The sequence below is a fragment of the Equus caballus genome, chromosome 24, assembly GCF_041296265.1.
Source record: "Equus caballus isolate H_3958 breed thoroughbred chromosome 24, TB-T2T, whole genome shotgun sequence".
Taxonomy (NCBI): domain Eukaryota; kingdom Metazoa; phylum Chordata; class Mammalia; order Perissodactyla; family Equidae; genus Equus; species Equus caballus.
Window position 1 is genome coordinate 15,657,652 of NC_091707.1, and position 13,795 is coordinate 15,671,446.

Below are 13,795 nucleotides of genomic sequence, written 5' to 3' on the forward strand. Positions count from 1 at the left end.
CAAAGGTACTCTCTCAAATAAACAGAGGTCCACACCAGGGCACAGGAATGCAGGCTATACTTTAGCCCCGCTCACCTCCTTGGCCAGCCACCTGTGTGCAGTATACAACCTGGCCAGCTGTGCACTATGACCCTGATTAGAGGAGTGTGAGACTGAAAGCAAGGAGGCCCCAGCAAAGGTCCAGGCACAAGTTGCTGTGGCTCTGACCAAAACAGTGGAAACTGGAAGAGAAATGAATGAACATAGTTGATAGTACTTGGGAGAACAGCTCAGCAGGACTTGAGTGACTGGATGCAGTGGTGGGAGAAAGGAAGGCATCAAAGAAGACTTACTCAGGACTACAGGCCACAGAAGCGTAGCAAAATATAGCCCCAGGCAGATTCTCTGTCCAGGAGAACTGAGAATCTACTGCGGGGCAGATGCAGTTTCCTGGTCTTGGGGGAAACAGAGCTTTCAGGGTATAGTCCAAGCCAAACCATGAGGTCCAGCCCCCTTATAAATGAATCTTATCTACACTTTGGGAAGTGATGTTTCGTCCACCATAAACCTCAAGGGTCTGCGTTTTGGCAACAAGCTATTCTCCAGCTTCACTTGAAATATGTCTTTCCCTTGCCTAGTAACTACGTCTAGCACCTTATCTCACAAAATGGAACTGCCAGCCAAGGACCCACCCTTAGTTCCAGAAGGGGCGGTCCACATTTCACCTAGGAGGTGGAGGAAATTAACAAGAGAAGTTTTCTCTGCCCCAAACCCCATTACTGCTGTTGCCCAAGTCCGTCCACTTTATTCAAGGATAACATTTTAGGTATTTCAACAAAGGTTTGCTGAGCACTCATTCTATGTCAGGTAGAACACTGACTGATTCGCTCAGGAGCTGGGGCAGTATGAAGCCCCCTCACATTTGGTGAGAGCACACAGGTAAATTTTAAACCTGCATTGTCTGATACAGGAGCCATTAGTCACATGTGGGTATTTAAATTTAAATTGATTAAAGTTAAATAAAACTAAAAATTCAGTTCCTCAGCTACTCTAGCCATATGCAAGTACTCTGTAGTCTCTTGTGGCTGGCGGCTACCACATTGGACAATAGAGACGTAGAATGTTTCCATCATCACAGAAGTTCTACTGCACAGCACTGCTTTAGACGGCATTAACAGCTGTAATCAGTGAGAGAACACACCATTTTAATGAGGGCAAAGGGCTAATTAGATCAACCAACCATAGAAAAGGCAGTTGGTGAGGAAAATACTGGGTTTAGTTGACGTTGCGGCAGACCGTTATGAGCAGTGAGCAATCTATATATACCCTCTTCTTTCAGACAGTTCGCAGGATTCTTTGGAAATTGCATTAACCCTTTTAGCCCATGGGAGTAATTTTTTAGTACATACTGAATTAATTTCCTGCTTCTACTGGTAAATATGGATAGGGCTGGATGATATTGCAAAGAAGCATTAGTCTTATGCTCTCTCTCTCTTCCCCCATCTCCTTCCCCCACTCAAATTTCCCTTGTTCAACTTGTCTTTCCATCACTATGCATCCATTCCACCCCCTGCCCTCCCCCAACCAGACAGCTAAGTACGGGTCAGCCACTGGAGAACTGGAAACAAAGCCTGCAAACACAAAGCTTGCATTCCAAGAATAGGACCAAAAAGGAGCTGGCCCCGTGGGCGAGTGGTTAAGTTCGTGCGCTCCCCTTCAGAAGCTCAGGGTTTCGCGGTTTGGATCCTGGGCGTGGACATGGCACCGCTCATCAGGCCATGCTGAGGTGGCATCCCACATGCCACAGCTACAAGGACCCACAACTAAAATATACAGCTGTGTACTGGGGGGCTTTGGAGAGAAGGAAAAATTAAAACGATAAAAAAATTCTTTTAAAAAAAAAGAACAGGACCAAAAAAATGGAGACACAAAAAAATGGAGACACACCTGAGAGTACTTTCCAGCCCCCTAGTCTCGATACAGAAAGCCAGTAGTGAGGAAAGCAGAACAGGGGGTGCTGAGCAGTTAGGAAAATGTGAGCACAGAAGAGCTGCAAGCCTCCACGGGAACAAGCACCGATTTGCCAGACTCAGGGAACAGCTTGGTAGCTAAGCACGGTTTTCCTTGTCATTGGTGTCTGTTGAGGACTTCAGTCTGACGGCAGGCTATCTTCACATATCCGTCATCCAAGTGGGAATGATGCTGCCACTCTGCTCAGCACCCCATCCGGTCCACAGCAAGGAGACAGTTCTCGTTCTTTGGCCCAGGAGGCTCATAAATCGCACCCTCTTCCATGGGGTGGGCGTGAGTAGGATACCTAAAGACGAGGTGGTGACATAAAAGAGACAGCCCCTTGCACTATTGTGATTTTGCCCTCAAACAAATGGAGGTCTCCCACAGATGTGGGACAACAGGAGAATGTGTCATCCCAGGTATATATACCATATGGAACCCACAATGCTTTGGGAGGACCTGGGTCCTTGCCTTAAATTATGAGGCACTTCCAAGAGGAAAGAACACAAGCACAGAAAATTGTAAGCCAGCAGGTCCCAATCTTCCAGCAGATGCCTGTATATTTGGGGGAAAAACAGTTTCACCTGGTGGTTGTGGGTGGTACATGGATCTGGACATATAACTGAGACATAAGCCTTAGAAGGAATAGCTATGGAGCTGGGAAGAATAGGAGATGTAGCAGAAAGTATCAGTTGCCACCAGAGCCACCCCCACTTCTTTCCTGTTGGCAAGGCTCAGAGATTGTTGGCGGGTTCATGACCCCCATGCCACGTGCTCAGAGGAGGAGCCTTCCCCAGCCCAAGGTTTTGAGGAAGGGCAGCTTCTGCCCCTCCTGCCCCTCCAGAGTGATATGCGACTCCCAGCCACTCTCTGTATGTGGCGGAGCTGAGGACTGTTCGTGTTATCTTGTGCTCACTATATCTATTTCTAGAACATGGGGTGAAGGCTGCGTGCAGTTGAGAGCACTGTCCAGCAGGGTGTGGTTTCTCAATACCAGGTGGCTGTGTGATCCACTTTGCCCTTTGCTCTAGGAGTGCCTGGCACAACCATTGTAAGAGGAATTGATTTACAGAAATGACTCACTCAGCAATCTCATGTGCACAATATATGTCTATTGTTATTGTTCTTTTTCTATACGTGTCTTTTTTTCATAAAATCAGATAAAGGTAAAATTTAAAGATGGCGAAAAACGTAGATTTTAAGTGTATATGGAGTTTCAAACATGTCTACACCCGTGTAACCACCACCCGCAAACAAGATGGAAAACATGGCCATCACCCCATAGCTTCCTTGTGGCTCACCCCAGCGGCAGGGACTGCTCTGCTGTCGAGCGCCACAGCTTAGGTTCACCTGTCCTGGAACTTCATTAGTGGAATCATACGGTACACGGTCTTTGTGTCTGGCTTTTTTGGCTCAGCATAATGTTTTGTTTTCTCTTAAAGATTCTTCCACACTGCTCCATGCATCAGTAGTTCATTTTTTAAATCAACTTTATTAAAGTATAATTTACATAAAATGTACCCATTTTAAGTGCACACTGAATTAAGACACAACTATACACTCAGGTAACCACCCGTAATCAAAGTGTTCAACATTTGCAATGCTCTGCAGAAGGCCTACTGTGCCTCTTCCCACCCCACCCCAGCCCAAGCCCACTGCTGACCTGCTTTCTATCATTACAGATGAGACTGGTCTTTTCTGGAGCATCCTGTCTGCGAAATTATATAGTATGTACTCTTATGTCTGGATTCTTTCACTCGGCATGATTCTGAGACTCATCCATATTGTTGTTGTATTCATAGTTCATTCTATGTATTGTTCGGTAATATTCCATTGTGTGAATACATCACAATTTATCCATTCACCTATTGATGGACACCTGGGTTATTTCCAATCTAGGGCTATTATGGATAAATCTGCTACATACATTCTTCCATAAGTCTCTTGTGAGCATATATTTTCATTTCTCTTGGGTAAATACTTAAGAATCAAATTGCTGGGCCATAGTGAGGGTGCAATGTTTTTATTGTCTTTAAATAACTTAGTTTCAACTCCAATTCCCCTTTGACTGGATTAGTACAAGATTCTTTATCAGGCATTATTGCAGATCTGTCTTCCCGGAATCACACTAGAGGCATGAATATGTGTGTGGTCACAGCAGCAGAACTGGCAGGTATTAGAAATATTGCCAAGGTTAGAAACTCTAGTCCCTCCAGTTACCCCAGGGTCACCCTATTATGTCACCACTTGTCCAGGGCCCACAGAACAGGGCACAGGTCTCCACTGCCTGAAAGACCCCCAGACTTCTGATCCTTTTCCAGTTTAGGAGACTAGCTACTCTCTCTTCTTTTTCTCCTGGACCCCAAAAGGCTTCACTCACCACCCGCCCCCTCTGGGACTCCTAGCAGAGTCTCTTCAGTGCAATTAGGGCTTTCACAAAAAGCGAGGTGAGCTATTGATTTCAGATGGCTTCTTTCTGTCCTGTCTACAAAAATCGTCAAAGGAAGGAAGCCTAAAGGGCCCAGCCACCTTCAGGGTGTGGAGTGAGAAGGGAATACAAGACAAAAACACCAATAATTACTTCAAGAAATTATTGAGCCACCTTTTAAGCACCAAGGAGTGCTTAACCTGCTTTATGATAGTTTTGGACATTTGATTTTCTGAAGCTGTAATCTGAATGTCCTCTGTATTTCATTCTCTCTATGGGACATCCTGCTATGAAATTTCCTTTATTGGAGATTCTACCAATTTTATCTGCGTGTGGGTTATTCAGGCCCATTGGAGTTGCAAGGAACAGAGTCATACCCAGGTTGCATGGGGTTATGGAAATTTATCATAAGGGTAGACTGGGAAGTAGAAGAGCTTGGTACTGAGGAGGTGGCCACCTGGGCAACGCTCCTCCTAACCAGGACAACGTCCCCAAGGAGACCACACAGATTCTTTGTCTCTCTGGGAGTTTGAATGTGAGATATACAAGGACACTCAGCAACAGAGAGCAAGACCACAAGTAGAGAGATGTTAAAGAGAAAGCAGTCAACAGAACCTAGGAGTAAGTGGAATCCCAAAGTAAGTTGAAACCGTAAATAACACAAGTTATGAGGAGATCAAAACCATGTCTGAGCAGAGACAGAGTAGCCACTTCCCCCCCAAGAGTCTGCTCCTCTTCCTAACCAAGAGTGGAAGTTATTCAAACTCAATAATAGTCAAAAGTTCCATATGTTCACTGCTCGGTTGCTATGTGCATCTACTGTTCATATCATCCTAGGACAACCTCATTAGACCCTGACACATCACAGAACCTGACATTGGGAGTCTAGTAACTCCACTGGCTCAGAGAACCTGAAAAAAGGAGCAAACTTTTGCAGATATAACATGGGGAGTCTGGTGCATGGAGGTGGCATTTGGCTGGTGCTGAGCACCACTCCCAGTGCTTCTACATGTGGTGATGAGGCTGGATGATGAGTGCATGTGTATCTGTTTTATCATTTGTTCATCTTTGAATTTTACACTCTTTTGTGGTTAATCTTTAAATTGTACACTTTAAAAAGTTTTATACATTTTGTTATTAGAAACATTTTGTAACTTTTTAAGTAAAAATTTACAATAAAAAAAATTCCCTCTGGAAATGGATAAATTCTTGGACTCCTACAATCTCCCAAAGCTCACTCAAGAAGAAGCAGACAATTTGAACAGACCAATGACAAGGAAAGAGGTTGAAACAGCAATCAAAAACATCCCAAAGAATAAAACCCAAGGACCAGATGGCTTTCTTGGGGAATTCTACCAAACTTTCAGAGAGGATTTAATACCTATCCTTTTCAAGCTATTCCAAAAAATTAGGGAGGATGCAACACTTCCTAACACATTCTACAAGGCCAACATCACACTGATACCAAAGCCTGACAAGGACACCACGAAAAAAGAGAACTACAGGCCAATATCACTGATGAACATAGATGCAAAAATTCTAAACAAAATTTTGGCAACCAGAATTCAGCAATTCATCAAAAGGATCATACATCATGATCAAGTGGGATTCATACCAGGGACACAGGGATGGTTCAACATCCGCAAATCAATCAATGTGATACACCACATCAACAAACTGAGGAATAAAAACCACATGATCATCTCAATAGATGCAGAGAAAGCATTTGACAAGATCCAACAGCCATTTATGATAAAAACTCTGAACAAAATGGGGATAGAAGGGAACTACCTCAACATAATAAAGGCCATATATGACAAACCCACAGCCAACATCACACTCAATGGGCAAAAACTGAATGCCATCCCCCTGAAAAAAGGAACGAGACAAGGATGCCCTCTCTCACCACTCTTATTTAACATAGTACTGGAGGTCCTGGCCAGAGCAATCAGGCAAGAAAAAGGAATAAAAGGAATCCAAATAGGGAGGGAAGAAGTGAAACTCTCACTATTTGCAGACGACATGATCTTATATATAGAAAACCCCAAAGAATCCATTGGAAAACTTTTAGAAGTAATCAACAACTACAGCAAAGTTGCAGGGTATAAAATCAATTTGCATAAATCAGTAGCATTTCTATATTCTAATAACAAACTAACAGAAAAAGAACTCAAGAACACAATACCATTCACAACCGCAACAAAAAGAATAAAATACCTTGGGGTGAATTTAACTAAGGAAGTGAAGGACCTATATAATGAAAATTACAAGGCCTTTCTGAAAGAATTGGATGATGACATAAAGAGATGGAAAGACATTCCACGTACATGGATTGGAAGAATAAACATAGTTAAAATGTCCGTTCTACCTAAAGCAATCTACAGATTCAACGCTATCCCAATCAGAATCCCAATGACATTCTTTACAGAATTAGAACAAAGAATCCTAAAATTTATATGTGACAACAAAAGACCCCGAATTTCTAAAGCAATCCTGAGAAAAAAGAACAAAACGGGAGGCATCACAATCCCTGACTTCAAAACATACTACAAAGCTACAGTAATCAAAACAGCATGGTACTGGTACAAAAACAGGTGCACAGATCAATGGAACAGAATTGAAAGCCCAGAAATAAAACCACACATCTATGGGCAGCTTATCTTCGACAAAGGAACTGAGGGCATACAATGGAGAAAAGAAAGTCTTTTCAACAAATGGTGCTGGGAAAACTGGACAGCCACATGTAAAAGAATGAAAATTGACCATTCTTTTTCACCATTCACCAAAATAAACTCAAAATGGATCAAAGACCTAAAGCTGAGACCTGAAACCATAAGGCTTCTGGAAGAAAACGTAGGCAGTACACTCTTTGACATCAGTATTAAAAGGATCTTTTCGGACACCATGTCTTCTCAGACAAGGGAAACAATAGAAAGAATAAACAAATGGGACTTCATCAGACTAAAGAGCTTCTTCAAGGCGAATGAAAACAGGATTGAAACAAAAAAACAACCCACTAACTGGGAAAAAATTTTTGTAAGTCATCTATCTGACAAAGGCTTAATAGCCATAATACTTAAAGAACTCTCACAACTCAACAACAAAAAATCAAACAACCCGATCAAAAAATGGGCTGGAGACATGAACAGACATTTCCGCAAAGAAGATATACGGATGGCCAACAGGCACATGAAAAGATGCTCATCATCACTGATCATCAGGGAAATGCAAATCAAAACTACACTAAGATATTATCTTACACCCATTAGAATGACAAAAATAACTAAAACTAATAGTAACAAATGTTGGAAAGGTTGTGGAGAAAAAGGAACCCTCATACATTGCTGGTGGGAATGCAAACTGGTGCAGCCACTATGGAAAACAGTATGGAGATTCCTCAAAAAATTAAAAATAGAACTACCATACGACCCAGCTATCCCACTACTGGGTATCTATCCAAAAAGCTTGAAGTCAGCAATTCCAAAAGTCCTATGCACCCCAATGTTTATTGCGGCATTATTTACAATAGCCAAGACATGGAAGCAACCTAAGTGCCCATCAACAGAGGAAGGGATAAAGAAGATGTGGTATATATATAAAATGAATACTGCTCAGCCGTAAAAAAGAACAAAATCGTCCCATTTGCAACAACATGGATGGACCTTGAGGGAATTATGTTAAGTGAAATAAGCCAGTTAGAGAAGGACAATCTCTGTATGACTCCACTCATATGAGGAATTTAAAAATGTGGACAAAGAGAACAGATTAGTGGCTACCAGGGGAATGGTGGGGTGGGGGGTGGGCACAAAGAGTGAAGGGGTGCACCTACAACACGACTGACAAACAATAATGTACAACTGAAATTTCACAAGATTGTAACCTATCATTAACTCAATAAAAAAAAAAAATTCCTTCTGGTTCCATTGGACTAGCTCTTTTTCTGTTTCACAGAGAGGGCCACAGGCTAGAACAGTAACAAGATTCCACCTCTCACCTCCAGCATTACAAGGACTCTCACCTTCGGAGGCTGGGCCGTACTCTGGCCAGGCCAGGCCTGTGGCGGGTACCAGTCCAGCTGTGTACCACATTACAATGCACAAGACTGTTTGCAATGGTGTGGGCAAGGCTAAAGAAAACTAACAGGGAAAGTGCAGCACCCCGTGGCCAGCAATATTCAGGAGCCACTACCACTCCTAGGCCTAAAGGGTTTTAAAGGGAACTGAATTGGAATTCAGGTGAGAGTGGCTATGAGACAGGAAGGGCTGATAGACCAGGAGTGATGGGAAGTCAAATTGGTTTTAAGCAAGCCAAAGCAGTCAAATTGAGAGGAGATTAACAGAGTACACGGCCAGGTGGTTCAACTGCAGGAACAATGGAACTAGACAGGCAGGTGCTTTATTACCCTAATGGCAGAGGATCAACAAACTTTCGCATTTGAGGTGAAAACCAGAAAACTCAGGCTGTGCAGCTGGAGAATATACAGTATTTGTCTTTCTCTGTCTGACTTACTTGATTTAGCATAACGCCCTCAAGTTCCATCCATATTGTCACAAAAGACAGGATGTCTTTCTTTGTATGGCTGGATAATATTCCACTGTGTTTGTGTGTGTGCGCGCATGCACACACGTGTGTGTGTGTGTATATATATATATATGTTTATCTATCGATCCATCAATGGACACATAGGTTGTTTATATGTCACAGCTATTGTAAATAGTGCTGTAGTGAACATGGGAGTGCACATAGATATCTTTGGGACAGTGATTTCTTTGCCCTCAAATATACCCAGAAGTGGAATTGCTGGATCATATGTAGTTCTATTTTTAATTTTGGGGGGAACCTCCATACTGTTTTCCACAGTAGCCAAAACAGTTTTTATTCCCACCAACAGTGCACAAGGGTTCCCTTTTTTCCACACCCTCACCATCACTTATTTCTTGTCTTTTTGATAATAACCTTCCTAACAGGCATGAGATGATATCTCATTGTGGTCTTGATTTGCATTTCCCTGATGATTGTGATGTTGAGCACCTTTTCATGTACCTATTGGCCATTTGTATGTTTTCTTTGAAAAAATGCCTATTCAAGTCCTTTGCCCATATTTTAATCGGATTCTTTGTTTTTTTTGGTTTTGGGGAATTTTTTTTGCTATTGAGTTGTATGAGTTCCTTAGATATTTTGGATATTAACCCCTTATCAGATAATCGGATATATGGTTTGCAAATATTCTCTCTTAATCTGTAGATTGCCTTTTCATTTTGCTGATGGTTTCCAGTGCTGTGCAAAAGCTTTTAGTTTGATGTAGTCCCACTTATTTTTGCTTTTGTTGCTCATGCTTTCCGTGTCATATCCAAAAAATTCTTGCCAAGACCAGCATCAAGGAGCTTTTTCCCTGTGTTTTCTTCTGGGAGTTTTATGGTTTTAGGTCTTATGTTTAAGTCTTTTATCCATTTTAAGTTAATTTTTGTGTATAGTGTAAGATAGGGGTCCAATTTCATACTTTTGCATGTGGATATCCAGTTTTCCCAACACTATTTATTGAAAAGACTATCCTTACCCCATTAAGTATTCTTGACTACCTTGTCAATTACAAGTTGGCCGTATATGCATAGGTTTATTTCTGGGATCTCAGTTCTGTTCCATTGATCTATATGTCTGTTTTTATGGCAGTATTATACTGCTTTGATTACTATCGCTTTGTAAGGAAGTTTAAAATCAGGAAGTATGATGCCACCAGCTTTGTTCTTCTTTCTGATTATTGCATTGGCTATTTGAGATCTTTTGTGGTCTTATACAAATTTTAGGGTTTTTTTCTGTTTCTGTGAAAAATATCATTGGAATTTTTATAAAGATTGCATTCAATCTATAAACGGCTTTGGGTAGCTCAGACATTTTAGCAACATTAATTATTCTGATCCATGAACACAGGATATTTTTCCATTTATTTGTGTCTTCTTCAATTTCTTTCATCAATGTCTTAGAGTTTTCAGTGTACAGATCCTTCACATCCTTGGTTAAGTTTGTTCCTAAGTAGCTTATTATTTTGGTGCTATCATAAAAGAGGTTTTCTTTATTTCTTTTCAGATAGTTTGTTATGAGTATACAGAAATGCAACTGATTTTTGTATATTGATTTTGTATCCTGCAAATTAACTGAATTCATTTATTAGTTCTAACATTTTTTGGTGGAATCTTTAGGATTTTCTTAATGTAAGACCATCTTATCTGCAAGCACAGACATTTTTACTTCTTCCTTTAACAATTTGGATGCCTTTTCTTTTTCTTGCCTAATTGCTCTGGCTAGGACTTTCAGTACTATGTTATAAATAACAAAATACATCCCTTTCATCTTTATGCTCTGGAACTATGTTAAGGAATTGAGAACAAAAAACAAATAGTATAACAAAAGATGCCCCTGTTACTCTAATTACTTAGGAATTACAAGGATTTAGGGAGCTGTGAGTTAGGAACTGTGGATGAAGACCAAAATACATGTTTCTTATTTTTAATCGCAATATCACAGTTGTAATGGTTGCACAACTCTATAAACATACTCAAAGCCACTGAACCGTTCTTAGTGTACATGATCATTTTTACTATACACATTTTAAGTAAGTAAATTCTATAGCATGTGAATTGTAACTCAATAAAACTGTTTTTAAAAATCTGGTCTTAGAGCATATCTATGTCATTTTCAATGAGGCAACAAAAATCTGTCCACCTAAATCTCATTTAATTTGGCATGACAAAGCCACTATTAAGGAATGATAAAGTAATTAAATGAGGAGGCCACTAGACTGAGCCACCAACCCTTGGTTCTTGGGCTTAAGATAATAAGGGAATTTCAGGAAAAAAAAAAAAAAGAGAGCATGAGAATAGCCTCAGTACCCTTTAGGGTGTCTCCGGAGGGAAGCGAACTCACTGGAGGGAGATGATGGTCATCAAGACTCAGAAGGAGCAGGCTATGTAGAGAGAGCTGTCTTGAGTGGAGCCATGACTTTCAATGGAGGGCCATAGCCTGCCAAGGAAGCCCTAATGGAGGGATTGGGGGAATAAATACCCTGTCCCCACTCTCCCTCCTCCCTAGAGATTGGCTGAACTCAAGCCGAAACCAGAGGGCAGGGGAGCCAGTTGATGTAGTTCCTAAAGGTCAGCATCCCGAGGGCAGAGACCAGGGTGGAGAACGGTGGAGAAGGGTTCTGGAGAGGCAACCGAAAATACCTGGCACAGCAGCCAAATCACCAATCGACTGTGAGTTCTGAGTACAATCATTTTCAGTAAGACAAAAACTCTCCTCCCACATACCATGAGCTTCAGCAAAATGAGTTGACGAGATAGGATCCAACCCAGGGGCTCCAACTAAGAAGCAAGCGAGAGAAGCTTCAGGACGACAGTTGTGCCTCATGCCTATAGAGCATCCAGTACAGATTTTAGAGGGATGATGGAAGGTGAGGAAGAAGGGCTCCAGGCCGCAAAAAGGAACTGACAGATTTTCTTATGTGTTGAAGACTTTCGGAGAATTGCTGGACAGGTTTCTGCTGATGGGGATGAGCCCAGGGTACGTCGGTACAGAAGGTTCTTCAGCGTGGCTGGAATTAGGGTCACTGTGGGCAATAGCGGCAGATGGAACTGGGGGTAGCACAATAGTAAGGCACTTTTGTTTGCAAGTAGACAGACACATCCATATTAACTTACCTAACGGAGGGTTTCTGGTAAGAACAGACGTGCAGAGGTACCCAGAGAAAGCTGACCAACTGGGCCGCACAAAGAGGTGCCACTGAAATGTGGCGCTAGATCAGAGGAAGCTCTAGGAACCTAACAGGCAGGGTTGGGGCTCCATCTTTAATGTGCTCCGTGTGCCTGCTTCATTGCAGACTGCCCCAGCCAGCGTTCACTTTCCCTTTGCTCTCTAGAGAGCACATGGCCTCATCTCCATCTAACAGCATCCTTTCAAGTTCAGCTCGCACTAACTGCCTCATTCAAGAGAACGAGATCATCTTCCCAATGTCAGGAATTAACTATAGAGTACCAAGAGTACTCGGAGAGAAAGGCAGGCCCGGCTCACTTTTGGTACCAATCAGGCAACATCATACAGGCTGGTTACCCTTGGGTTCAGCCAGTGGGGCCTGGAGATCTTGTGTCTATTAAGGGTGGGAGGGGGCCGAGGACAGGAAGGCACAGCTGTATAGGACAAATCCCGGTTGTCTGCCGGCTTGCCCCTTCAGCAAGGAGCACGGGGCTGGGGCATTTCTATCTAACAAAGGGCTGTGGCTCATTTGGGCTTGGCTGTCCACAGGTAAGGAATGGGCCTTCAATTCCAGGGTAAGAGAATCCGTATTTAGTTGTGTAGGTAACCGTGACTAGTGACACACATACACACCCTCCCTCTGCTTTGTCCAGGCACTACAGGGTGGTTTTTGGATGCAACCTAAGCATTCTGCTTTTTCTTTCCTATAAGTGGGAAAGAATCTTACCTCAGTAGGGAGAGTTCATGTAGCCTAGGGGCAGATCTCAAGGATAAGAGAACTGTGTGAAACCTCCCAGATTCGCAAGACTATCTTCACGTAGCTAAAAATACATGTACAAGGATATGCTATCCACTCAGGGTGTGGCCTCAGGCAAATCAGAGTGGGCCCATGCCATGAGGTTAAGGGGTTACAAATACTTTTTGCTGCTGAAAAGTGAAAAGGACAAAAAGATGAAGGTGAAAAAATTTAGGAGCTGGCTGAGTAGCTAAATGGCCAAACTTGAGACCTAAGGGAGACATGTTTCCACCCTCTGGCCAATTCTCCTTGTGGGATTCTTGAAGATAGGAAGGCATAAACTACTCCTTTCACAAGCATAAACAAACCGTGGCTCCTACTACATATTCAATCACAAGAAGTGTATGGTAAACTCTGAAAACTATGTAAGTATCGCTGATTTGTATCCATTCAATAGATACCTATGAAACACACACCATGTAGAACAGTCTATAATAGAGACAGGATGGACCTTCAATTGATGTTTAATAAATAGTGATAAACTATATTCACTAAAAGAATCTTCAATTTGATTTCTAAGGAAGTACACAGCCCCTCTAACTTCTGGTTTTTCCTTTGAGAGCGAGGGTTCGGCATTTGAAATAATACTTCTGCTGCTATAAACAAGTCATTTTAGAACTGGACCAAGTTTTAGAAATTTTTATAATCTCGTCATACTCCCCCTCCCCTAATCCTATATTGCCAAGTGATTCCTGTTTATTTTGCCTCTCAGTTTTTCCAGATAAAGTAAACTGCTGACTCTGTGTGGCTCACACAAATGCCACAATTGAGCCAGGCAGGTAACAGTAACTCCAAAGGGGAGAGGAGGCGAACAAAAAATGAAAAGCCAGAAG